Source organism: Dromiciops gliroides, chromosome 1 (genome assembly GCF_019393635.1).
Source record: "Dromiciops gliroides isolate mDroGli1 chromosome 1, mDroGli1.pri, whole genome shotgun sequence".
Taxonomy (NCBI): domain Eukaryota; kingdom Metazoa; phylum Chordata; class Mammalia; order Microbiotheria; family Microbiotheriidae; genus Dromiciops; species Dromiciops gliroides.
Window position 1 is genome coordinate 318,818,757 of NC_057861.1, and position 26,631 is coordinate 318,845,387.

Sequence of the window (26,631 nt, forward strand, 5' to 3'; positions counted from 1 at the left end):
ACAGAGAGCTCTCAGAGCCCCAGGGTTTTGAAGGCCACACCATCTCCTCATCGAGGTAAGTAATCAGAATGCTCACTGGCCCACCACCCCTCTCTTCCCTCGTCCCTTTCCTTTGGATTTCCCCATCTCTCTGACACTCCTGTACCATCAGAGCTGTCTCTCTTTCTAGTTCCAAATGACACACACCCACTCACAGCCCTGGTGACAGGCACCAGACTGGAGAGATGATGGACTGCATGATTGGAGCAAAGTGATGATTTTTCTTCATTGGAAATAGCAAGCCCCAGCAAGGAGCAGAGATAGGTAGCATCCTGCCCTTGGAAGAATACCTCCCTCCCCCCCGCCTCTCTCTCCCTCTGTCTCCCTCTGTCTCCTCTCTCTATCCTCTTCTCCTCTTCCTCTCTTCTCTCTTTCTCTTCACTTCTCTCCTCTCTTTCTCTCTTTGTGTCTCTGTGTCTCTCTGTGTCTGTCTCTAATTCAGAGAGCGAGAGAGAAAGCGAGTGAGCGAGCATCCAGGTTTCTTTGCAGGATGCTGGATGCTCTGGGAAGATTAAGGAAGCCCCTGCTCCAAGGAGGAAGGGACTAACCATGTAGCTTTGATACAGTTAAATACTGTTTCTATTCTCTTTGGTGATGGGGGAAGGGAGATGTTGGCGTTTCCGCCTTACCTACCCAGCTCCCTCCATTAGAGAATTCCTGCAGCCTTTGACAAGATAGTACAGTCAGTCAAGTTTGTCCTTGACACCATCCTGCCTCCCCTTCTAATGCCCATTCCCTTTATGACTTCCTTCATTCTTCCCCTTTCAGTAGCTCACCTTTCTATAACACCTCAAGGTTTACAGAATGCTTTTCTCGCTGTAATTCTGGGAGTTGGCAAGCATAGTACAAGAATTCTACAAGTGAGGAAAGCTCCCCCCGGTGAAGTGATGGGCCGGGTCTAAAGAAGTTAGAGTCAAGATTCCACTACCACCTCAGTAGAATGAGGTCAGGGACTATTTCATTCTTTTTTTTTTAATTTTTAGGGACTAGTTCATTCTTGCCTTTGTATCCCCAAACAGTATGTGGCATATAGTGGGTTCTTCACAAATCCTTGCTGGAATGAATGAAACCAAGGTCTTCTAATGTCAAAACCAATGCCCCTTCACACCGCCTATCTGTCTAGCTTGTTCTCAATTAAATGCCATCTTACTCCCCCAAAGGGTTAATGACTAGTGATGGATTTGTAGCCAACTACCACCACAATCAAATAGATGCATTGTTAAAAGGGGATTTAAGAACACCAAAAATCCTCCAAGACCCTAAAACCTAGTGAACCTAATGGTAGAACAACATACAGGTAACAGAGACAGCATGGGGATCATCCATGTTCCCTCGGCTCACAACAGTCAGAAGCTTATGGCTGCTTCTAGAAACCATTATCTCATCAGGACCTTTCCATCATCCAATTGGATCCTGGATCTAGAGCTGAACTGGAGTTCGGAGCCACTTAATCCATTCTTTTCATTTTGCAGATAATGAAACTGAGACCCAGGGAGGTTAAGCCATGTAAGTATCTAAGGTGTTCACACAGGTAGTAAGTGTCAGAGATAGGATCGGGGGGAGCTGTGAGGAAAGCGCTTTGTAAACCTTAAAATATTAGAGCAATTTGGGCCCTTATTGATATCACAGCAATTGACTATTGGAATGTCCCTGGTCTCTAGGTCCTGGGTGACCAAAACCATAGAATATAAGCTTCTTGAGAGACTGCTCCCTTTCTGTCTTTGTACGCCCAGAATCCAGCAGAGGACTCGAAATGAATTGGGCAAAAGAGTCACCTAAATTTTTTAAATGGAACTAATCTTAAAGACTGTCATCCAGGCTAGAAAAGAGATGTCTCTGCCTGGGTCAGAGGAGTCATTGATAAAGGCCCCCATTAATAATGGTCTGAGTGTATTTTCAAGAAGTCTATACTATGAGCCAGTTTCTTTTAATTAACTCGAAGCTTCCCAGCATTAAAGACATCCAAGGGTCTTCACCAAAGCCCAAAGACAAAGCTACTCCATGGTACTCTGTCCTTCCCCACATTGTTCATATCTGTGGTTTCTTAATTAAGACTCTGTTTGTGCATGTGTGTGAGTGTGTGTGTGTCCTGTTGTTGTTGTTGTTGTTCCTCCTTTGTACTCAAAGAGCATCAAAATGGCATCACTATATCAGGGTCAAAGTACGGTATATTCAGCTGTGGCTGATCTCTTCCTTTTCTCCCCTTTCTCTGTCTTCTTCGCTCCCTATTTCTCCATCTCTGTCTGTCTCTCTCTGTTCTTCTTCTCTCTGTCTCCACCTTTTCTCTCTATCTTACTCCCTTCCTCACTCTCTGTCATTTCTGCCTCTGTGTGTGTCTTTCTGTCTTTGTCTCTCTGTCTCTGTGTCTCTGTGTCTCTCTGACTTTCTCTCTCCCTCCCTCCTCTCTTTCTCTCTCCCCTTCTCTTTCCCTCACCCACACACCCTCCTTCCCTCCCCACAACGGGAACTCTTTTGGGAGAGCATAATACAGAGCTGGTCAGCAATACTGCTAGCTGATGTCACAACAAGAAGAGATGATGAGTCTGAGGAGGGGGAAAAATGCACGCGCGCATACGCGCACATACACACACACACACACACACACACACACACACACACACACACACACACACACCTGGCTTCCCACAGTCCACATTATTTTCAATGTCTAGCAGTATTGGCAGTGGGGATGATGCTTGGGAGAATTTCTGGGCCCTGTCACAGAAGCTCTTGAGGTAAGATAGTTTGTATAAGGCTGATAAGAAATAAGACCACACTTCAGGCTACAGGGATCTAGCTGAGAGAGTTGCCAAGTCACAAACCCACAGGGCTGTTGTTTGTTGTTGTTTTAATATAAGGACCAATTAGAAGGCCTGATGGAGAACAGTAGCTCATGTTTATAGCTCACATTTATTTAATGCTTTGCAGTTCACAAAAGCACTTTTCCAGCAATAGTCCTGTGGGGTAGGAAGTGCAAGTATCACACTCCCATTTTATAGATGAGGAAACTGAAATTCAGGGAGTTTAAATGACTGGCCACAGTCACACCCCTCAGAAGTATCCCACTGGGACAGCTAGATGGCGCAGTGGATAGAGCACCGGCCCAGGAGTCAGGAGTACCTGAGTTCGAATCAGGCCTCAGACACTTAACACTTACTAGCTGTGTGACCCTGGGCAATTCACTTAACCCCAATTGCCTCACAAAAAAAAGAAGTATCCCACCTAACATCTGAATTCAGGTCCTCTAATTTCAAATCTGAGACTCTTTCCTATGCAGTGTGCAACAACCCTACAAGAGTCAGTATAAATCTGCCTTTTTTTTCATTCCTTCCTTCCTTCCTTCATTTATTCATTCAACCAACAAGCATTTATTGCATACCGAAGGTATGCCCAGCAGTATGATAGTTAACGCTACATAACTAGAGGGGGCAGCTAAGTATTGAAGGAGATAGAGTGCCAGGCTCCTGGGCAAGTCACTTAACCTCTATTTGCCTCAGTTTCCTCATCTGTAAAAATGGGGATAATAATGGCACCTCCCTCCCAAGATTGTAGTGAGGATCAAATGAAATAATAACTGTAAAGTACTCAGCACAATGCCTGGAACAGGTAAGTACTATATAAATATTAGCTCTTCTTATTAGATACAAGAGAAAACATAGATGCTGTTCTGTACCTTTGAGAAGTCACTTGATGCCTAGAGCAATCCCATTCCCCAATCCCCAGCCCCAGGCCTGTACTCCCCAGCATCCTTCTAGATTAAGAACGCAGTGGATAGAGCACCGATCCTAGAGTCAGGAGTACCAGAGTTCAAATCCGGCCTCAGACGATTGACACTTACTAGCTGTGTGACCCTGGGCCCAGAATTTTGATGGGCAGCTGAGGGAGGCTAACGTTCTTAATCTAGAAGGATGCTGGGGAGTACAGGCCTGTTCTTAGAAATGGCCCTAAATGTATATAGGCAGAATAGATAACCATCTACAGAGGTGGGAGCTGTCCCAGAGAGACCGAGCAAGGTACAGATTTTGAGGGTGAAGTGGGAAGAAAGGAGAACTATCTAGAATGAGGAGACTGAGAGCATAAACCTTCACAGTGACTGCTGTTCCTGGCTGAACTTGGACAATTGTTTCTGAAGGCAAGATACACATGGACATGTACAGCATACAGTTGATGGGGTCTGGGCCTTTTCAGAGTAACGCAGAGAAGCTTGGCAGGCGGGGAGTGCATGGTGAGGGAAAGGAAAAATCAAGCCTCCATTCCTTCCACAGAATTAGCTTCACATCCATCTGATCCTGGAAATAACCCTTTGAGAGAGTCCAAACAGTAATTATCTCTACTTTATAGATAAGGAAATTCAAAGAGATTGAGTTAAAGAGTGTGAGCCAGATCCAATCTGCTTGAGAGCTGATTGTTAAATTTTCAATGTGAACGTTTCCACCTCGGAAATCAGCAAATGCCTCAAGTTAGGGTTTAATTTTTTGTTTTGTTGATCGAGATTTAAGAAAGTGATGGAGAGGGGCAGCTAGGTGGTACAGTGGATAGAGCACAGGCCCTGGAGTCAGGAGTACCTGAGTTCAAATTCGGCCTCAGACACTTAACACTTGCTAGCTGTGTGACCTTGGGCAAGTCACTTAACCCCAATTGCCTCACTAAAAAAAAAAGAAAGAAAGAAAGTGATGGAGAACATTTCAACAATGCAGATTAAACTTAAAAGTGTTTCCTTTCTACCAGAAAACTGGTTATTAAACATTGACCATCACCCCCCGCCCCCCCCTGCCCCGGTTAAGTCACTTGTCCTAGGCTGTACAGATGAGTTTAGATTTTTCCCTAGACTTTTTTTCCTGAGGGTATAGAGATGTATGAATCACAATCCTTGCCCTCCAGGAGCAAATAGTCTAATTGGGAATACAAGACATATCCATAAAAAGATCATGGGTTGGGCACAGTGGCCCACACCAAGTGATAAATGAGTGGCACTAGAACACTGCGTGCTGGAGGAATCCTCACATCCTTGTCAAGCCTTGCATCTGTGGCTGAGTACCTCAGTGGGTTAAAGCTTAGTGCGAAGGATGCCTTGGGTCTTGGATTCAATCTTTAAGTGGCTAAATTAACTTCACCTTCTTCCTACATGTAGACTATAACCCAAACCTGGCTCATTATCCCACAAAAATTAATTATATAGATTTCATTGTAAACCAAAAAAGAGAATATCTCTACTAGAAAAATTCAAGCAAGCATGCATGCATACACACATGCACAAACACACACAATAAGCATTCTATGAATAGCAAGTTAAGAGTATCTTTGGATACGTATGATGGCATGCCGTAAGTCATGGGATCCCTCCCACCCCCTCAGGTACTGATGCTTTTTTTTGTTGTTGTTGTTGAGGCAATTGGGGTTAAGTGACTTGCCCAGGGTCACACAGCTAATAAGTATGTAAAGTGTCTGAGGCCAGATTTGAACTCAGTTCCTCCTGAATCCAGGGCCAGTGCTCTATCCACTGCGCCACCTAGCTGCCCCAGGTACTGATGCTTTTGATCTTTGTCCCTAGAACACATGGATCCCTGAACTAGGACGTTTAAAAGCTGAAGTAGGGGAATAGGCCGGCTTATTCTTTGATACTGTTTTTGCATACAAGCTTAATACAAGGAAAATAGCCAGATCCTGGTCTTAAAGAAAGAGGAGAACTTAGACGTCATCTGGTATAACTTGCTCCTTTTACAGATAAGACCCATTGAGGCAAAGTAAATTTGGCCAAGGTCACACAGCTAATAATCAGAAGAGCTGGGGATGGACCCCAGGTTTTCTCAAACCCAACTACAGGCCTCTTTTCTCCTCACTATTAGGGTGCAATAGTAAGATGTGTCCCTAAGAGGGCCCAGAGCTATTTCTTTTTTTGTTTTGTTTTGTTTTGTTTTTTTGGGTTTTTTTGTTTTTTGCAGGGCAATGGGGGTTAAGTGACTTGCCCAGGGTCACACAGCTAGTAAGTGTCTGAGGCTGGGTTTGAACTCAGGTCCTCCTGAAACCAAGGCTGGTGCCTTATCCACTGCACCACCTAGCTGCCCCCAGAGCTATTTCTAATGGAGAAGAGAGGGTTTGAAACCCAGGGTGGTCTCTAAGGATTGAAAGACCACAACAAATTGTACCAGTCCCTTACCTATACATTTTCCATCCTGATGAAATCGGGTTAAAATGTTTCTAGGCATGGGTTCTAAAGCAAAAAGGACATCCTTAGGAAAGGGGCAGATCATTCCCTTTCCCTTATGTCTGTAGCCCATGGCACAGGACTAATGTTCAGAGTTTATATGGACCAGTTTCAGTCTTGGGGCCTTCTCACAAATCACTCTTTAGCTTAAGTTCCAACACAGGAATTCCCTTGAAAACATCACTCTGACTTATTTTGCACCCACCCAGGGTCACTTCTAAAAACATCAGAAAGTTTCTCATGTCTAGGACTCAACAGAAAATGTACGTATCCATGCAAGAACCCAGGCATATGTGTTTAAATGTGTGTCTACAGAGAGAGAAACAAGATAGACATATATACATACATATATATCCTCTCAGGTATGTGTGTATATACCTATACATATATATATATATATACATGCATATATATCATCTCAGGTATGTGCATATATACCTATACCTGTATATACATATACACATACACACACACACATATATATATACACACCTGAGTATGTATGTGTATATGTGTGTGGGCATGTGTATATATGTTTGTGTATATGTGCATATACACACATATACAGAGACATATACCTACTCATGTAAGAGCTCAGTTATGTTGTGTATGTATATGTATGTGGAGATATATATATATATATACACACACACACACACACACACACCCATGTGGATATACTTGAGTATGTGTATATATAAAAATACATGTCCATAAACGCACATACCTTACTGGTATGAACAGGGTGTTTCCTGTCATGTGTGTCCATGTATGTATGCATACATGTTAATACACTTGCATGTGTGTGCATACATGCGTGCATGCATGCCAGACTTTCTTTCACCCAGAAAACACTTTAAAAAATAAAATATTTTTAAAAGGACTCACACACCCTATCCAGGATCCATTACATGACATCCCTCTCCTCCCGTCAACCCTAACAGAAAGGAAGTACCAGAGCATCCCATCTCCCAGCAAAGCTGCACATCAGTTAGATTGTCTCTATACAACCACCATTCACCCCTACTCCAACTATATTTACCCTAGGTGGGGAAAAAAACCTCATTTATGTCTTTGAAACTGGTCTTTGCCATTTACTACCTGCTGACCTTGGGCAAATGATTTTATGTCTCTGGGCCTCAGTTTCTTCATCTATAAAATAAGGATAGAAAGCCCTACCCTCATGCTCCCCTAGGATCACAGTAAGAATCAAGTGATAACGTTTTATTGTATTTCTTAACTCTAGAGCACTATATCCATGGGTAAAGTATTAACACTGCTACCTTTGCATGAAACGTTTTAAATATAATTCCGTCCAGCAGCAGCAATTGACAGGGCCTAGAAGCCCTAGTGGGAAATGGTCATTTATAGTGCAAGTCAGCAAAGCTTGTCAGCCTCAGTTCCATCATCCCTCACCTCCTCCTTCATTTTTATAGAAAGAGCTCAGAAATGGGGAAGAGAAATTTCAGAAGCCAAACAAAAAATCAATACCATGGGAGATAACCCAGCATTAATACAAAAACCAGGAGAATGTCTTTGTCTCCCTCCGCTCAGCTCCGCTATCAATCATGCTCCCCATGGCCAGATAGATTGAGGAGGCCACTTTTGCCTGGAAGCCGGCAGGATCCGCTTTAGTTAAAATGCCTTTGGAGTGGCAGGTTGGGTAGCTTGATACTGCAGATGCAGTCTGGAATGACAACACAGATTCCCCAGCACCCAGAATGCTTCCCAGAGACACCCTCCCTCCAGACTTATCAGGCCAGGTATACTAAAAACAGAAGAAGAAGAAAGGCAATGTTGTTGATATGTGTGTGCCCTGTTACGAGCAAACTCAATGTGAGAAAATTGGAACGGGCAAGAAAAAAACCATCTCAGAATTGTAGAGGCTCAGAGGTGGAAGGAAACTCAGAGGCCATCTATACCAACCTATACCTTAACATCACTCCTGTCTACACCATCCCTGTAGAGGGACAGTCATTCAGACTTTTCATGAAGATTTCCGGGGAAAGAGAACTTGCCCCCTCCCAAGGCAGCCCATTCTACAGATCTTTCAATGGCAAATCCAGGGCTCTTACCTCTACACCACACTGACTCAGAAGTGCTCCTCTGGAGAAGGATAAGGACACCCCTTACTGTAGCCTAGAGGCCCTGGAGCTGTTCTGCAGGTAGCAATGCATCCCTCCTCAAATGTCACACTCTAATCCAAATAGTCCAGTCTCCTTATTATCTCCTACACACACCTCATTCTTTGCCATTTCTGAGCCTTTGCTCATACGATGTGCCTCCCCCAACCTGAATACCTGCCCTGTAATACCACCACTAGAGTCCTTCTCATCTTCAGGGCTAGGCCCAAAGCCTATCTTCTCCCCTTCATGAAGCCTTCCCTTACTACTCCATCCACAGAGATCTCTCCACACTTTGAACTCCTAACCCACTTTTCTGTGCAATTTAAAGTAATACCTCCCACTTAGCACTTGAAGGTTCACAAAATGCATTCTTCATAAAGAACCCCACAGAGTAGGAAATACAAATGTTATTATCCCCATTATACAGATTAGGAAACTGAGAGGTTAAGGGACTTACTCATGGGCACACAGGTTGTAAGAGTTTGAGACAGCATTTAAACATGAGTGTCTTGACTCCAAACCAATCACTCAAAGCATTTGGCAAGTACTACCTTATGTTATTCCAGGTTATTTGCATAGATGCCTTTTGTTCTCTGCTACTAGCCTATACACTCAGGAAGGGCAGGGACTGAGTATTGTTCGTGTTTTTATCTAGCACACAGTAGACATTGTCAATAAATGTTTGTCAATTGATTGATTGGTTTGTAGAAGAAAGTAGAGTTTCTTTACATACAGGGCCCCTAAGCGTGGCGGCATCAAGGCTGACAGTCTGTCTGATTTGTGATATGTTAATCCACAATTACTGAAACAGGGGTATCCCCCCAACCCCCCAGGGTCATTCCTTTGCAACAATAAAATCAATGATGATAATAATACAATAATATCTTAGTAAGCATAACCAAGGGACATCCCAGAGACGATTTCATTTGCTCCCCTGCCCTTCCTGTAAATAACATCTAATCATCTTACCCAGCCTCATTTGGATAATGGCCCTTTTTCATCACTACTCGGAAAGATTTTAATCCAAAAGAGAGAGTTCATTCTTCGGGGCTTAGTATATCTTTTGATTAGAGTTTATTTACTGACCAGCATTTACCATCCTGATTATAGAATTGAATGTTATTCAGTTCTCTTTCCCTCCATAACCTCCATCTCTCCTCTTCCCTACTGTTCCAAGGTGTGTTTCTAACAGCGGCAGTATCTGAGTAACCCTAACTGAGATTCTCCTGTGGACAAGTGTACACTCAAACACAATTCAAGGATGTAAGAAGGCCAGCCACCCCTGGCCACTTCCTAGCGGCCTCACATCCCCAATTAATTCAGTAGAAAGTGTCTATTGAAAGCTGGCAATTCAACTAGCCCGAGGTTAGCTTCAAAGAGGAACACAAGGATGTAGAGGCCACAAGCCCTGACCTCAAGGAATTTTAAATTTCATTGGATTGGTAAGACAAACAAAAATGAAAGGATAACTTACAAAATAAGCTAGCATGTTATCATGGATATATAATGATGGGAAGGACACTAGGAAACAGGACACCCGAGTTATCATCCTGCTTCTCCGACTAAATAGCTGTTTGACCTTACATAAGTCATTAAATCTACACGGGCCTCAGTTTTCTCATCTTTAAAATGAAGAGGTTGGACTAGGTGGTCTCTAAGATCCTTATTTTACCTATTTTTCACCCAGCTGTACTTCTTTGGACTTCTCTATTGCACCTCTCCCCCAATCATAGAAGGGGGGGTGCAGATATCTCCCTGCAGTGTCTCACACCCCAGACCTTTTAGCTTGCTTGTGTTTGTTTTTGTCTTCCACCATTAGATTGTAAGCACCATATGGTCAGAGACTTTTTTTTCTCCTATTTGTACTCCAAGAACTTAGACCAGTGCCTAGATAGATAGATAGATAGATAGATAGATAGATAGATAGATAGATTGATTGATAGATAGATTGATAGATAGATGATAGATGGATGGATGGATGGATGGATAGATAGGATAGATAGATGATAGATAGATAGATAGAGATAAAGATAAAGATAGATATCACATTCCTTTGATTTACTAGTTAAGTAAACCCATTTAGGGAGAGAGAAACAGAGAGTCAGAGATAGACAGACATAGAGGCAGAGAGAATGGGTGCTGTTGGGGGCTTGAGAAGGGAAAAAAAAGTTTAAAACTTCTGTCAGGTTCTGGATAGAAAATTAATCACAGAGGAACAAAATGATTGCCATGCACTTGTGAGATTAAGACACTACACATTTGTATTGGATTCAGGCAACATAGTTGTGGGATTTGCTTCTGCAGCACATGGAGAAAAATAGAAAAGGGTCCCTATAACATTAAGGCAAGAGAGGAAGGCATATGAAGATCCTATTGTAGCTGAGCTACTCTACAAGGTCAAGATGGCAAAGGGAGGAAGGTGAATAACTGAATGTCACAACAAGGAGGAAGAAGAGACTTAGCTAGCCTGCTTCACATGAGTGATGGAAGGATAACAGTTGTGATCAGACAGAGATATTTCAGAGTTTTGGGTCTTGAGGGTTGGAAGAGTTATGAATGGTAGTGAGATCAAAGGTCTCAACATCTTTGTGTGTGGCTGAGGTGGAGTGAAGGTGAAGGTCATGGAAGTAAAGGAGGGTTGGTGAACCAAGAGGCTAATATTTATGAAGGGATATCATTTATATATATATATATATATATATATATATATATAGAGAGAGAGAGAGAGAGAGAGAGAGAGAGAGAGAGAGAGAGAGAGAGTGTGTGTGTGTGTATGTGTGTATACACACACACACATACTGAAGTCCCCAAGTATAAAGTCAAAGTTGGAATGGAGAGGTAGACTTTGAGAGCCAAGCTCACCTACTCATTCTGTCCCTTAAACATACCATCAACATTTCTACATCTGGACTTCTTTCCATGCTGTTCCCACTACCTGGAATGTGCTCTCTTCTTTCCATCACCCACCCATCCTTCAAAATCCAGTTCAAATACCACCTCTTTTACTAAAGCCACCCCTGACTATTCCTGTGATCCCATTTCTTTGAACAACTAAAGCACTTACTATCTATGGTTACTTAGCCACATCGTGGCTTTAATAGCCACTCATTACAGAGTAATGTACTGGCACATGTTCATGCCCTAACTGAGAAAAAATACTAAGTGTCATGCTTTCTGTTGTTCTTAGAGGCATCATCCCTTCTAACCCTCTGCCTTTCTGCAAGGCCAAACAAACTCATTGACAAGGAGCTATGTTGATTTACAGGCCTTGATAATCAAAATTAGCTCTGAGCCCCGACTTGGTGATAAAACCCCTGCCTCTTCCTCATGTACTTGCTATATTTCAGTGACTTACATGACACTGACATAATGGAGATGATACCACACAAAAGAAGACAGGTATGCTTGGACACCGTGCACAGTATTTACTCTTAGTATAGAAGCAATATTCAAATAAGCATTCCATAATAACAAGAACAGGGCAGCTAGGTGGTGAAGTGGTTAGGGTACTGGACCTGGAGTTAGGAAGATTCATCTTCCTGACTTCAAATCCATCCTCAGACACTTACTAGCTGTGTGACCCTGGTCAAGTCACTTAACCCTGTTTGCCTCAGTTTCCTCATCTAAAAATGAAATGGAGAAGAAAATAGGAAATCACTCCAGTCTCTCTGCCAAGAGAATCCCAAATGGAATCATAAAGAGTTGAACACAACTAAACAACTGACAAATAAGAACACAATGCAGAATAAAATAATTAAACATCTGAGAAGAGTCCTCTACTCTCCTAAACCACTCCCCCCTAGACATTGGATTTATCTAGACCCAGGAGCTGTAAGACATGAACGGTTTGAGTTTCTTTGTTTCCCCACAGGCGTGCCCACTGAACAGATAAAGGCCTGAGAACAACACTGTTTCCACATTGTGATCAATTCATGTTTCCAGGCAGCCACCAGAAGCAGAAGCAGAAATTCTGCAGCACCTCTGGGTCTGGGACTTGGCCTGGGAATATGAGCACCATGATCTGGACTGAACCAAAACTCAGGGTGATTAATGAAGTCCCTGGTCTCCATGAACATACCAGGAGTAAGTGGAAGAACCGAAACCGAATGTAGGTTTCCTGCCTCCACCATGGTGCGAACCTGGGATTGCATTGATGAACAGAGCTCTCCAGAAGGCTCTTCCTTTACCAATACACTTGGGCGCCTTCTCTATAATGGTTAGTCATGGAGAGCTGCCTAGAGCCCTGAGAGGTCATGACTTCCCCAGGGTCACACAGGCAGCAGGTCTTACTGACCTGGAGCCCAGCTCTCTGTCCACTCTGCCTCTAAATAAAAGCACTGACTCTGGTGCTGATGGGGATGACAACAGCCGATACATCCAGCACTGTAAGCTTTATAAGTTGCTTTATTTTCACAATAAAAACTGACATTTCTACATCTCTTCACCATTTACAAAACACACAATCTCATTTGGTCCTCATAACCATGCATCAGGTGTATTGTCTTGACTGCTCATTTGGCACTCATGGTATAACTCCTCATATTACTATTCATCTTTTCACGTCTCTTTGTCCTCTTTCCCCAGGTAGCCTCTGACCTGTAAGGTCTCTATCCTTTCCTTATGGTGCATCTCTCACAGAAGCTGGAATAAAACTGTATACATAGTAGGTTTATAACAATGACATATCAATTAAGAGGACGGGAAGAAGGAAGGGAAAAAGCATTTTTGTAGTGCCTATTATGTGTCAAGCACTGGGCACTAAGGGCTTTACAAATATCTCATTTGATCCTCACAACACTGCAAAGCAGGTGCTGTTTATTATTCCCATTTTTTACATTTGAGAAAACTGAGGCAAACAGAGGTTAGGTGATTTGACTAGGGTTACACAGCTGGTAAGCACCTGAGGCTGGACACTTTAAACACATGTCTTCCTGACTCCAGGTCCAGTGCTCCATCCAGTGCTCCATCCAGTGCTCTGCCTAGCTAACTAATGATGAATAATTTGGGGACCTCTTGAAAAGAACTGAATCATCTTCCTGTCTCAGCCCTTTTTGGAAGCTTCCTTGAGAGGATAGCTATGGTACCCACTGCAACACTGCTCTAAGTATTAATGGTTCAGGGAACAATGTGGTATAATGGAAAGAATGCTGGAGGCCCGGGGAACAAAGAAGTGCAAAGACCTGGGTTCAACTCCTTGTTCTGTTACTTATTCCCTACATGACCTTGAGCAAGTCATTTCATCTTTGATTTCCTCATCTGTCAAATGAGGAGATTGGACTAGGTCCCATCCAGGTCCAAATATAAATTACCCCATGACCTCACCATTTCTTCATTATAAATGAATGGGTTGGACTGGACTTCAGTAATACCTGACATTTATATAGCTCTGTGAAGTACTTCACAGATGTTGTTGTTCTCTGTCCTTTGTTCTCCAAGAGGACCATGACATCGGGAGGTGCTGTCACGACTTGGGTGAATTGGATTTAAGTGAGGGAGGGCTGTGCAAGGTCACCAACCTCACTCTCTCCTCTAGAGCTATCTGGATCTAGTGGCAAGATATATATCAGGACAACTAGAGATGGTCCCAGATGTTTAAGGCAATTGGGGTTAAGTGACTTGCCCATGGTCACACCACTAGTAAGTGTCTGAGGACAGATATGAACTCAAGTACTTCCAACTTCAGGGCCAATGCTCTAACCATTGCACCGAGCTGTCCCATTTAACATAGATAAGCCCATTTTCGCTTCCTTATAAGCCTATAAGGTAGGTACTACAAGTATTGTTGGCCCTTTTTTAAAAAGCAGATGAGAAAACTGAGGCCCAGAAAAATGAAATTATTTGGCCACACAAGGTCAACCAAATAGTAAATAGTGGAGCCAGGATTCAACCGCAGGCCTTGCTGACCCCAAGTCCAGAGCTCTAGAATGCCCATCTTCCTCCCTGAGGCCCCTTTCTGCTCTGAATCTCAACCCCTCTGACTGTGCAGGCACACAAAACATAAGCCAAATCACTTCTAAAATTACCATTGACGAAAGCAGGATGTAGATCATTCAGGTAACACCATAAAGCAAGCACACCCATACTTAAAGTACAGAGGCATCTGTAGGAGCTGTTACCTTATTGCAATGATCTCCTTCAGGTCGGAAACATGTTAAGTTATGGTGCCTGTTAGGGTAGTTTATAGCCTGTGGGCCATATGTAACGCTCATGTTGAGGAAAAACAGAATTACCCTGAGTGGATTGTGCACAGATTTATTAATTTCTTCTCATTATGGAAGCACAATACTTTGCACATAGTAGGAATTCAGTAAATATTTGTTGAATTGATTTACCTTGAATTTAAGACCCTTCTCAAAGGGGTAAATTTGGTGAACCAGAGCTATGGGAAAAAAGGTTGCAGTGGGGGGCGGGGTGGATATTGGCCTATTAGAAGTTCATTCGGATCCCAGTGGCCACCTTTTTCTTTTCTTTTTCTTTATTTAAATATTCTTTTATTCTAATTATATAAAGTATTTCTTTTTTGTATTTCTTTACCCTTTGAGCAAACTCATGTGGCCTAAAACCCCAAACTTGGGATAACCAAGGACTGGTTTGAATCTTGGTGTCGCTTCCCCAAATCATGTCTTTTCGTCCCATTTTGCCCTAGCACAGTTTCCTCTGAGAACCTCAGAATGTAGGTTATGACTAGATGTGGGTAGAAGAATCCTCAGTTCCTGTGCAAACACTGAAGGTAACAATGCTTATTAGGTATAGGACAATCTTTATATCACCACATCAAAAATGCAAAACAGCACAAAGGACTCACAGTTGCCCATAAAGAGTTGATAAGAAATTAATTAATTAATTTTTTTTAAAAAAAGAGTTGATAAGAGTAGCCTTCCCTTTCCAGGGAATTCTACCTTCTACCCCAAGATCTACGTAGGCTTCCAACCAGTTATGCTGTTAGCCTAAAACTCCCACTGGAAGCAAAATGAACTTGGGATTGCTATAGTTACAATCCCCTTCCCAATGGAGCCGTGCTGTCCCAACAACTGGGAGGAATAGGGAAGGTCTAGGGCACATCACAACAGTATGGCTCAGTCCCTTTGCCACTCTTCTAGTTTCATGGTTTCATGTTCTATCTCCTCTCCAAGAGGTTTAGTTAGGTTCAGACTATCCTGCCATTCCCCCACTGCCTCCATCTTAGCTTCTGCATCCTCTTGGTCCAGGTTCTCCCTTTCTCCCTCTAGGAGAATGATTACTAGAGCTCTTAACATTCCCCCAGAAAATTGGCATACAGGAAGTGGGAGAAAGGGAAGTGAAGTTCTCAAGAATTCTTGCCACCATTCACTCCATCACTGCTCCTGGATGCTGCCATCTTTCCAGCCAAGATCAGCAGCTGCTGGGGCAGCTAGATGGCACAATGGATAGAGCACCAGTCCTGGATTCAGGAGAAACTGAGTTCAAATCTGGCCTCAGACACTTAACATTTACTATCTGTGTGACCCTGGGCAAGTCCCTTAACTCCAATTGCCCCACAAAAAAAAACAAAAACAAAAAAAACAAAAAAAAAACAAACAAGATTAGCAGCTGCCTCTCCAAGGATGGGGTTGAGGGGCAAAGGTCAATCTCAGGGGCATTATGCCAATTTATAGACTTCAGTCCCCCACTCTTATACCCATGTCTTCTCTCAATCAGTCAATAATCATTCAACGAGTACCTACTATGTGCCAGGCACTATGTTAAGCCTGGGGATACAAAAAAAGCAAAAAGGCAATTCCTGCCCTTAGGAGCTCATAACTGAGGGGGAGAGATGACATACAAACAAATACATACAAATTAGATATAGGATAAATAAGAAATAATTAAGAGAAGGAAGACACTAGAATTCAGAGGGGTTGGGAAAGGCTTCCTATAAAAAGATGGAGCTTTATTTGGGACCTAAAGCCAGGGAAGGAAGTAGATAGAGATGAGGTGGGAGAGCATTCCAGGCATGAGGGACAGCCAAAGACAATGCCTAGAGCAACGAGATGAAGTGTCTTGTTCATGGAAGAGAAAGGAGGCCAGTGTCCTGCATCAAAGAGTACACAGTGGGGAGAAGGGCACAAGAAAACTGGAAAGGTAGGAGCAGGCTAGGTTATAAAGGGGTTTGAACAACAAAAAAGATTTGGTATTTGTTCCTGGAAAGTGATTGAGAGCCACAAGAGTTTATTGAGTGGGAAGGAGTGGGGGTGACATGGCTGGACCTATGCTTTAGGAAAATTACTTTGGTGACTGAAGAGAGGATAGGCTGGAGTGGGAAGAGACAAACCAGGCAGACCCACCGGGATATTGTCATAGTCTAGGTAATGAAGGCCTACACCAAAATCATGGCAATGTCAGAGAGAAGACAGGTATTCAAAAGATGTTACAGAGGTGAAATCAACCAGCCTTGACAACAAATTAGATATGGGGCAGGGGGATGGGGATAGAGAGAGATAGTGAGGAGTTGAAGATGACTACTAGGTTGTAAATCTGAGAGACTAGGAGGACAGTGTTGCCCTCTACAGTAATAGGGAAGGGGGGTGTGTGGTAGGTTTAGGTGGAAACATAGTGAGTTCTGTTTTAGACATATTGAGTTTAAGAAGTCTCCTGAGGGGCAGCTAGGTGGCGCAGTGGATAAAGCACCGGCCCTGGATTCAGGAAGACCTGAGCTCAAATCCAGCCTCAGACACTTGACACTTACTACCTGTGTGACCCTGGGTAAGTCACTTAACCCCAGTTGCCTCACCAAAAGAAGAAGAAGAAGAAGAAGAAGAAGAAGAAGAAGAAGAAGAAGAAGAAGAAGAAGAAGAAGAAGAAGTCGTCTCCCGGACATCTAGTTCAAGATGTCTGAAAGGCAGTTGGAGATGCAAGATTGGAGGTCATCAGGGAGATCGGGGTAGGAAAGGTCTACTTGAGGAATCATCAGTATAGAGATGATATTTATATTCATGGAAACTGATGAGATCACCAAAAGAAGTAATATAGAGGAAGAAGAAAAAAGGGTCTAGGACAGAGCTTCAATGGGACACTTCCAGTTAAAGAGCATGATATGATTGAGGTCCCATCAGAGGAGACAGAGAAGGAGAAATGTGATAGGAGGAAAATCAGGAGTGATGTATTGAAAACAGAGAAAACACCAAGGAGAAGAGAATGATCAGCAATGTCAAAAGCTTCAGAGAGGTCAAGGAGAATGAGGATAGAGAAAAAAAAACATTAGACTTGGAAACTAAGGAATCACTGAGAACTTTGGAGAGAACAGTTTCAAAGGAACGGTGAGACCCGGGTTAAGAAGAGAAAAGGTGTTGGCAGCTATTACAGACAACCTTTGGGAGAAGCTTAGCCAGTAGTGGTTGCCCTTTGTTTTCAAAGAGGACTAATGACATCCCAGAGGGATGTCTTGACTCATGCTTGAACTGGATTTAAGTGAGGCAGAGTTTCACAAAGTCATCCGCATCATTCTCTCTTCCAGAGCTATCAAAGTCCAGTTGAAAGACAAAAGTCAAGACGAATGGCCCAGGATACAGTGGATGACTTTGGTGTCTGATGTCTGACCAAGCTCTAAGCATTTCATGGCACTTGCTTCAGCCACCTTCATATCCCATTTCACCATGGGAAGTCTTCACATGCTTGGAGTAGATATCCCCTAAATCACAGACAGGTTTGAGGCCTGTTTATCAATTGACAGATCTCAACTCTGTCAGAAGGACAATGGTAGGTCAGTCTGGACCCTTCTATCATCCAAATACAAAGTGTAGTTATGACCCACAATAACCTGAGCTAATCAAATAATCCCAGCAAGTTAAGACTTAATGACTCATCCTGAGTGAGATATGAACAAGTGGAAGAGGATCTAGACACAGAAGAGGTCCTTGATTCTCTCAGGGAGGCGATGTTCATGCACACACTCTCCATACGGAGATGCAACTAAAATTCAGACAAAGCCTCTCCTCTATCAAAGATGTGATTGATGTGGTTGCTCTCACCTCACCACGATGGCCAAGCCCTCTGAATCAACCCCCTACACTCAGCTTTCTGTCGATCTAGGGTGAAGGAAATAGTTGTGGTCAAGTCCAAGCAGAGGCAAAAGTGTAAAGTCCAGAATGTTGTCTTTGACAGCCTCAGAGCAGTTCTTAGTAAAGAGCAAGGGGGATCTATTTGCAGGAGGGAGAACATTATAAACAAAAGTACAAAAACAAAAGAGGACAGTGGGGTCAGGATAACAGTCCAGTTTGGCTGGAACATAGAGTACATGAAGGAGTGGAATACAAGATGGAGATGGAAAAGTAGCTCGCAACAGATTATAGAGGGCTTTGAATGCTAAGATGCATACCACAAATGAGGAATTATCATGGCTTTAGTGGATAAAGACCTGGGTTTGAATTCTTCTGGCTGTGTGACCCTTGGCAAGTCACTTAACCTCTCAATGTTCTAGAGAGCTCACTAGGACTGTAAGTTGTACAGAAGGTGCCAACCTGAGACCTGCATTAGTGAAGGGGGTTTCCTCAACTGGGACTTCCCTTTAGCAATGAAATCATAATTCTAATCCCTATCCTTTACCCTACTGTATTCAAGGTATTGATCCATGAATTACAGATACAAAAATAGGCATTAGATGGTCTCTGCCTGCCAGAGGTTTACATTCTGCTGCGGAGCTGACAATTCATAGTCCTTCCCAGCATCAACCAGTTATCCTGACTTATCCACGTTCTTTACCCATGGACAGACAGTGCAGGGGTGTGCCAAGCCAATAGATGGATGAAGCCCACTCTAAGAGGAAGGGGGAAAAGCCTTTGGAAAAGAAACCAGTCAACTCAGCATCACTGAGATATTTAAAGGGAAACACACAATGTTGTCAGCGGGCAGGTGTCAGCTCTTTTCTGCATGGCAGCAACTTTTGCAAAATGTTTTTAATCCTCACATCCAAATTAATATGGTGTTGGCTGCCCGACGTGGATCAATAACACACTAAATATGGATTTGCACAAGAATGGCTCCACGGCCCTACCTAGTCAATAATATGTGTTATTAAAGCTCCCTAAATACATATTTACACAGTTAGACCAATAATCCATCCATTCAAAGGTCCCTTAATGCCTATTGGATTGCAAGACGCCCAGCTGCTCCCTCACATGCTGGGTCCAAAAGAAATTTGGTTTTTAAATAGCTTCACAATCCGTTTGTCACCAAGGGGTCAATGGAAGAAGTGTTCACTTTTCCAAAAGTCAGAAAGTTTCATCTGTAGCAGATGGGGGGTGGGGCTTTTTTCAGAGGATCATAGAAGCAAAGAAGGAAGTGGCCTTAAAGTTTATAGGATCACCAGAGTCATTGCTGAAAGGGATCTTATAGCCCACGTAGTCCAAACAGATGAGGAAACTGAGAGGATAAGTGACCTGCCCAACATGGCAGAGGTAGTAAGTAGAAGAAGGAGAAACCAAAACTAGTTCCTTTGACTCTAAATACAATGTTCTTTACACCAAGCCAAGTTTCCTTAAGCCAAATTAACTGATCAGGATAGGCCTGGGTGGAGTAGGGTGAGTATGTTGGGGTATAGTTACAAATACGGTTGTAGAGGTGGAGTTGGTCTGACTTAATCCCAATACTTTTTTTTTACTTAGGTGTTTTCGGGATGCCATTTCTCCATACTTCTTGTTATTGTTCAGTTGTTCTAGTTGTGTCTAATTCTCCATGACCCCATTTGGGGTTTTCTTGACAAGAGTATTGGAGTGGTTTTCCATTTCTTTCTCCAGCTCATTTTAAAGATGAGGAACTTCGATAAAGAGGGTTAAGTGACTTGCCCAGGGTCACACAGCTAGTAAGTGTCCGAGGCTGGATTTGAACTCAGGAAGAGGAGTCTTCTTCTGGGCTCCTACCTTCTTTACTTTGGTCCTTTCAGGACTCTACTTCCCCCACTTAGTAAGGGAGAAAAGGGATGAAAAGGGAACACAAAAGGCAAAGTGAGTTATACATACACCTGCATCTACGAGATCACCCACTCACTGCAAAAACAGTCCTTCTGCCTTCAAGCTCAGAGTTTGTTTAGGGTGAGTAAATTGAAGAGAATGGACACTCGACTAGTGGGCTGAAACAAGCACCTTTAATCTTTTTTTTTTTTTTTTTTTTTTTTTTTTTTGGTGAGGCAATTGGGGTTAAGTGAATTGCCCAGGGTCACACAGCTAGTAAGTGTTAAGTGTCTGAGGCCGGATTCGAACTCAGGTCCTCCTGACTTCAGGGCCGGTGCTCTATCCACTGCGCCACCTAGCTGCCCCCGAGCACCTTTAATCCTTTTTTTTTTTTTACTTATAAGGTATTTTATTTTTTCCGTTACATGTAAAGATAGTTCTCAACTTTTGTTTACACAAGCTTTACAATTTCAGATTGTTCTCCCTCCCTCCCCTCCCTCCCCCCTCTCCTAGACAGCAGGCAATCTGATATAGGTTACATCTATATATCTATATGTCTATATACATATAGATATAGATATCTATACACACATAATAACATTAATCCTATTTCTGCATTAGTCCTGTTATAAGAGAAAAAATCAGAGCAATGATGAAAAACCTCAAAATAGAAAAAAAACCAACAGCACCAAAAACAAAAGAAATAGTATGGTTCATTCAGCATCTATACTCCACAGTTCTTTTTTTTTTTCCTTGGATTTGGAGATCCTCTTCTATCATGAGTTCCCTGGAACTCTTCTGTACCATTGCATTGGTGAGAAGAATATAGTCCATCACAGTAGATCAACACTCAATGTTGATGATACTGTGTACAATGTTCTTCTGGTTCTGCTCATCTCACTCATCATCAGCTCACGTAAGACCCCCCAGGTTTCTCTGAACTCCTCCTGCTCATCATTTCTTACAGCACAATAGTATTCCATTGTATTCATATACCACAACTTGTCCAGCCATTCCCCAATTGATGGGCACCCCCTCAACTTCCAATTCCTTGCTACCACGTAAAGAGCAGCTATAAATATTTTTGTACATGTGGGTCCCTTTCCCCTTTCCATGATTTCTTTAGGAAAAAGACCTAAAAGGAGCACCTTTAATCTTAAAAGAGATCAAGGCCTAGCCAGCAAAAGCCAGCCTTACCATCCCATCAGCACAATTCACCTCTCCTCAAAGAACTTCTGGCCTACTGCCATCAACCTTGAAGCAGATGAGGACCGAATGGGGGATTTCTTTTATCAAGTTAGGGTGCACATTAGATAGCAAGCTGAATTTTTTCCTTAATGATGAAGCAGATCTCATAGGGGGTCTTTTCCCCTTCTTCCTTTTTGGAGTAGAAGGAAAACCATCTCGGGCCACAGTTTTCTCAACCATAAAATGAGTCGGTTGGATTAGGTGATCTCTAAGGTCCTTCTAACTCTAAATCCTAAAGTCCTGTTTTCTCAACCAGTGATTAAATCGGAATATGGGAGGAACCTCTGAAGTCCACCAGCAGCCAGAAGCCTTTAGAATTGGCTGAGGTTGAGTCTGTGTTTGAAAGTGTAATACCTTCTCTCTGATCATCCTCCCGACACACACTGGCAGTGACAGGGTGGGTCCCCAGAAGGAAAGCTGCTACTGCTTTCAGGGTTCTAGGGTTAACTATGTGGGTAATTAACCTCCTAACCAGCAGGAATCTCGATTGACAGGCTTCCTTTTAATAATTATCTTGAGGGGGCAGCAGTGGATTCAGGAGGACCTGAGTTCAAATCCGGCCTCAGACACTTGACCTTACTAACTGTGTGACCCTGGGAAAGTCAATTAACCCTCATTGCCCCACCAAAAAAAAAAAGAATCCTTTATCTTCACTCAAGAGCCAGCTCAAAATGGCACCACCTAAATGAACAATAATCTTGAATATCCATTTCCTTATCAAAGGCATTTACTCAAATGACATAACAAGGAGAGTAGTTACAAAGCATTTCTCCCCAAATGGAGCACACTGATATGCACACATGTGTATCTATATATAAACGCAAACACATATACATATATGCGTATATGTTCATATACAGGCACACACATATGTAGAGTCAGTGTGGGTAAGAGTGAACACAAGCTTACAATACACCACTAACGGGGCAGCTAGATGGCACAGTGGTAAAGCACCGGCCCTGGATTCAGGAGTACCTGAGTTCAAATCCCACCTCAGACACTTGACACTTACTAGCTGTGTGACCCTGGGCAAGTCACTTAACCCTCATTACCCTGCAAAAACAAAAGAAACCAAAAAAAAAAATACACCGCTAATAATGCAAATGTGTAGGGCCCAGTAACGCACATGGCCAAGGCAACTCACAACTACAGAAGAACAGGGACCTCAATGTCCTTTCCTGAGGGTCCTCGTGAAGCTCACTGTGGGACATGGCATTGGTGGTGGATGTGTTATTATGATACTTAACTAGAGTGGATCCTCATAGGGAAGGGCATTTTGGCTGAACAGGTCCAACCACTGCTAGGCTGGGTCAAGCAGGATGCTCAGCTGCTGAACAGGATTGGCCAGACAAGTCACTTGGGCTGCTGTCAGATTGAGCTGGGCAGATGACTCAGCTGCAAGGTAGCTGCTTCCAGACGGAAATGGGCACTGTGCTCAGCTGTTGGGCTCTTTCCAGGGCACTGAATGCCTGCTGGACATATTAATGGTCTGGACTCCCTGGGCTTACCCTTCAAGGGAGAGCTTTCACCTTTGGCCTTCGGTCACTGCCTTGGTTGGGTAGTATTGTATTCTTAGCTGGTTGGTATTGTATATATGTTGGAGTGTTCCCAGTACCCTTTTAGCTAGAGAGCTACAACTTGCTTTCAAAAGGGGTGGTGATCCTTAGACTAGAATTGGCAAAAGCCCATCCTCTTTGACTTCCTCAGAGCCCAAAACATGAGTTTTGTCACCTCCAGGCAAAAGATAAGAGAAATCCAGCCTTTCTGATTTAATCAACTTTCCTGGGTCAAAGGTGGTTTTCTTCACTTTCCTATTGGATCTTATTCAAGTGAGTAGCTAGGAACAAAATTTTGCAAAGAGTCTGTGCTCTGGAGTGAGTTCATTGTCTTATTGGCTTCTTCAAACTTTCTAGGGGATGGAAAGTTTCCCTTGTATGTGAAAGCCTTCCTCTTTAGATTTCAATGTCTGTGCCCAAAAGACTATAAAACTGTGCATACCCTTTGACCCAGCAATACCACTACTAGGTCTATATCCCCAAAAGATCATAAAAAAGGGGAAAGGGCCCACATGTACAAAAATATTGATAGCTGCTCTTTTTGTTGTGGCAAGGAATTGGAAACTGAGGGGATGCCCATCAATTGGGGAATGACTAAACAAGTTGTGGTATATGAATGTAATGGAATACTATTGTGCTATAAGAAATGATAAGCAGATAGATTTCAGGAAAACCTAGAAAGACTTACATGATGCTGAGTGAAACGAGCAGAACCAAGAGAACATTGTACACAGTATCAGTAACATTGTGTGATGATCAACTGTGATAGACTTGATTCTTCTCTGCAATACAATGCTCTAAGACAGTGCCAAAAGACTTATGATGGAAAATGCTCTCTACATTCAGAAAAAGAACTATGGAGTATGAATGCTGATTGACGCATACTATTTTCACTTTCATTGCTGCTTTTTTATTGTTGTTTATTCTTTCTTGCTGTTTTTTCCTTTTGTTCTGATTCTTCTCTTACAACATGACTCTTGTGGAAATGTGTTTAACATGAGTGTAATGTATAACCTATATCAGATTGCTGGTTTTGGGAGGGGGGGGAAGAAAAAATGGGAGAAAAATTTGGAACTCATAAAAATATATATCTTTACATGTAATTGGAAAAAAGTTTAATTAAATTTTTTAAAAAAGAATACAAACAAAAAAAGACCAAAAAAAAAAAAAGATTTCAATGTCTGGTTTTTTAGCCCCTTCCAACCATCAGCTTTGCTAAAGTGTCAGTGAAGAACAATATCCCTAATTGAAAAATGAGGGAATTAACTCAGTACAGAGAACTGAGGTGAGCAAATCCAACTCACTGGGATAATCTAAGGCAGCATGACCTTGGAGTGAAGAATATCAGAATTTGAATCCTGCGATCAGACACTTATTATACGCATGACCTTGGGCAAGTGACCTGATTTCTCTGGGTTTCAATTTCTTCATCTCTACAATGGGTCTAATATCTGTATTATAATATATTACATATAAATGTGATATATTAAATATTAGTATAATGTGTTATTTATAACATAAATATATAACATATTTCTTCATCTGTAAGATAGGTATAATAATAGCATTTAACCAACAAAATCATTATGAGGCTTAAATGAGAGAATGTGTATAAAGCATTTTGCAAACAGTAAAAAGGACTTAACAAACAGGGAGACAAAGGACCAGAAAACTTTGTCTAGAGAATTACTTAGGAAGTTCAAGTACTGCCCATTCATCAGAGAAGCAGAGAAAAGAATTTGTGAGAAGTCAGAAGGCCTAAGTTCAAGTCCTGATATTTATATTAATGATCTTAATATTAATAATCTTAATATTATCCATTCACTTCTCTATACCTCAGTTTCCTCTCTTGTAAGATGGGAATAATAATACTTGTACCCCCTTACCTCAAAGAGTTGTTGTAAAGATAATGCTTTATCAACCTTAAAGTACTATATAAATAGTCACTATCATACCTTTTTGTGGGAGGAAGAGATTCTGGCTACTCTGAGCTTATGCAAGTAGAACAAGCATACAGTCCCTTCCTCATCTTTTAGGATGACTCTCAGGATCGAATTACATTAGATGAGAGGTTTCAAAAAGAGAATCTAAAACATTGAGTCAAATCTAATAAAGCAAAATTTAATGGGAACAAAAGGAAATTTCTTATCTTGGGTTCAAAAAATCAATTGCACCAGTATGAGATGGAGGAAGCATGGCCAGACAACAATTCCTATCAAAAAGATATGGCATGTTATTGAATCATAGAGTTTCCAATACACTAAAATATCTATAATAGTCAAAAAGCCAGTTTCATCTTAGGCTTCATTGAATACTCTACCCTAATCAGGGCATATCTGAAGGGCTCTTAGAATTCTGACAACTCGAGCTGTACAAAATACCTAACTCTCCAAAATTCATGTTGGAGACCTCTAATATATAGATCTCTCCAAAAGTGGAATGGGTTCCCTTGGGAGGCAGTGGGTTCCTCCTTACAGAAGGTCTTTAAGCAAAGACTGGAAAACCACTTGCTTGGGGATATTGTAATAGATTGGTCAGGCTCCATTGTACTGGATCACTTTTCAGGTGGCTCCCACCTGAAATTCTATGAGTCTATGATCAGAGTTAACCAAGACTTACAATATATTACTTTTTTACTTGCTGTATAAATGTTAGCTGTTAGCTATTATCTGTTCTTCAACTGGACTATGACCATGGGGTAAATGTCAAAATTAGGGTGAGATGGAGACCCTCCACCACTGTTATAAAAGGATGAAACCTCAAGAAGCCAGATAGCACCACATGACCATCTTTCTGGAGATGTGTCTTCTAATTTATGGGCAGATCTCCCTGGCTTGAAAACCACTTAGACCTCTGGCTTCCTGTTTTTGCCTCATTCATAGGACTTTGACCTTCCTCAGAAGCTCTGGTTCTTTCTATGAGTTGGCCTCTGTTTTATTCTCTCTTTGAGATCCCAACTTGGACCTTGGACCTTGGCCCTCTTTCCTCAGGCAAAAGTGAGGGGAGCAAGAGGGAGGGAGGCTCTCAGTTCTAGTGATGGCCCTAATCACTGGTATGTGGTGGCCCCTTTAAGGATATATGATTGACAGTCTCTGTCAAAAATCATCTGTCTACTATACTGTTTTAGTTCTTTCAGTGGTAATTCATTTCTTTGGACTAAGGGAATTGCTGCTGTTGTAAAAAAAAATAATGGGAGAGAACTAAAAGTATTGATGCAGCAACTTCTTGGTCTATTATATACAAAGGGCATCATAGGTGGCAGCATCATTGGCTCCCCAGGCACGGTACACAATTCTGACCATTGTGAAACTATGACAAAAGGAGAAACAGGAAAACTGTCATTAACTGACTCAGTTCTGAACCCTTGAAGAGTATCCTTTCCATGTTATTGTTAAGTAAACCTACTTTTGACAACTTTCAGATAGTCCATGAATATCTCCTTCCATTCCAATCCCAACCTACCAGCAGATTGTCCTGAATCAGGTCAGACTTCTAATAGAAGGCAAACACAACAAGCCACTAATGGTCATTAGTCAGTAAATAAGCATTTTCTC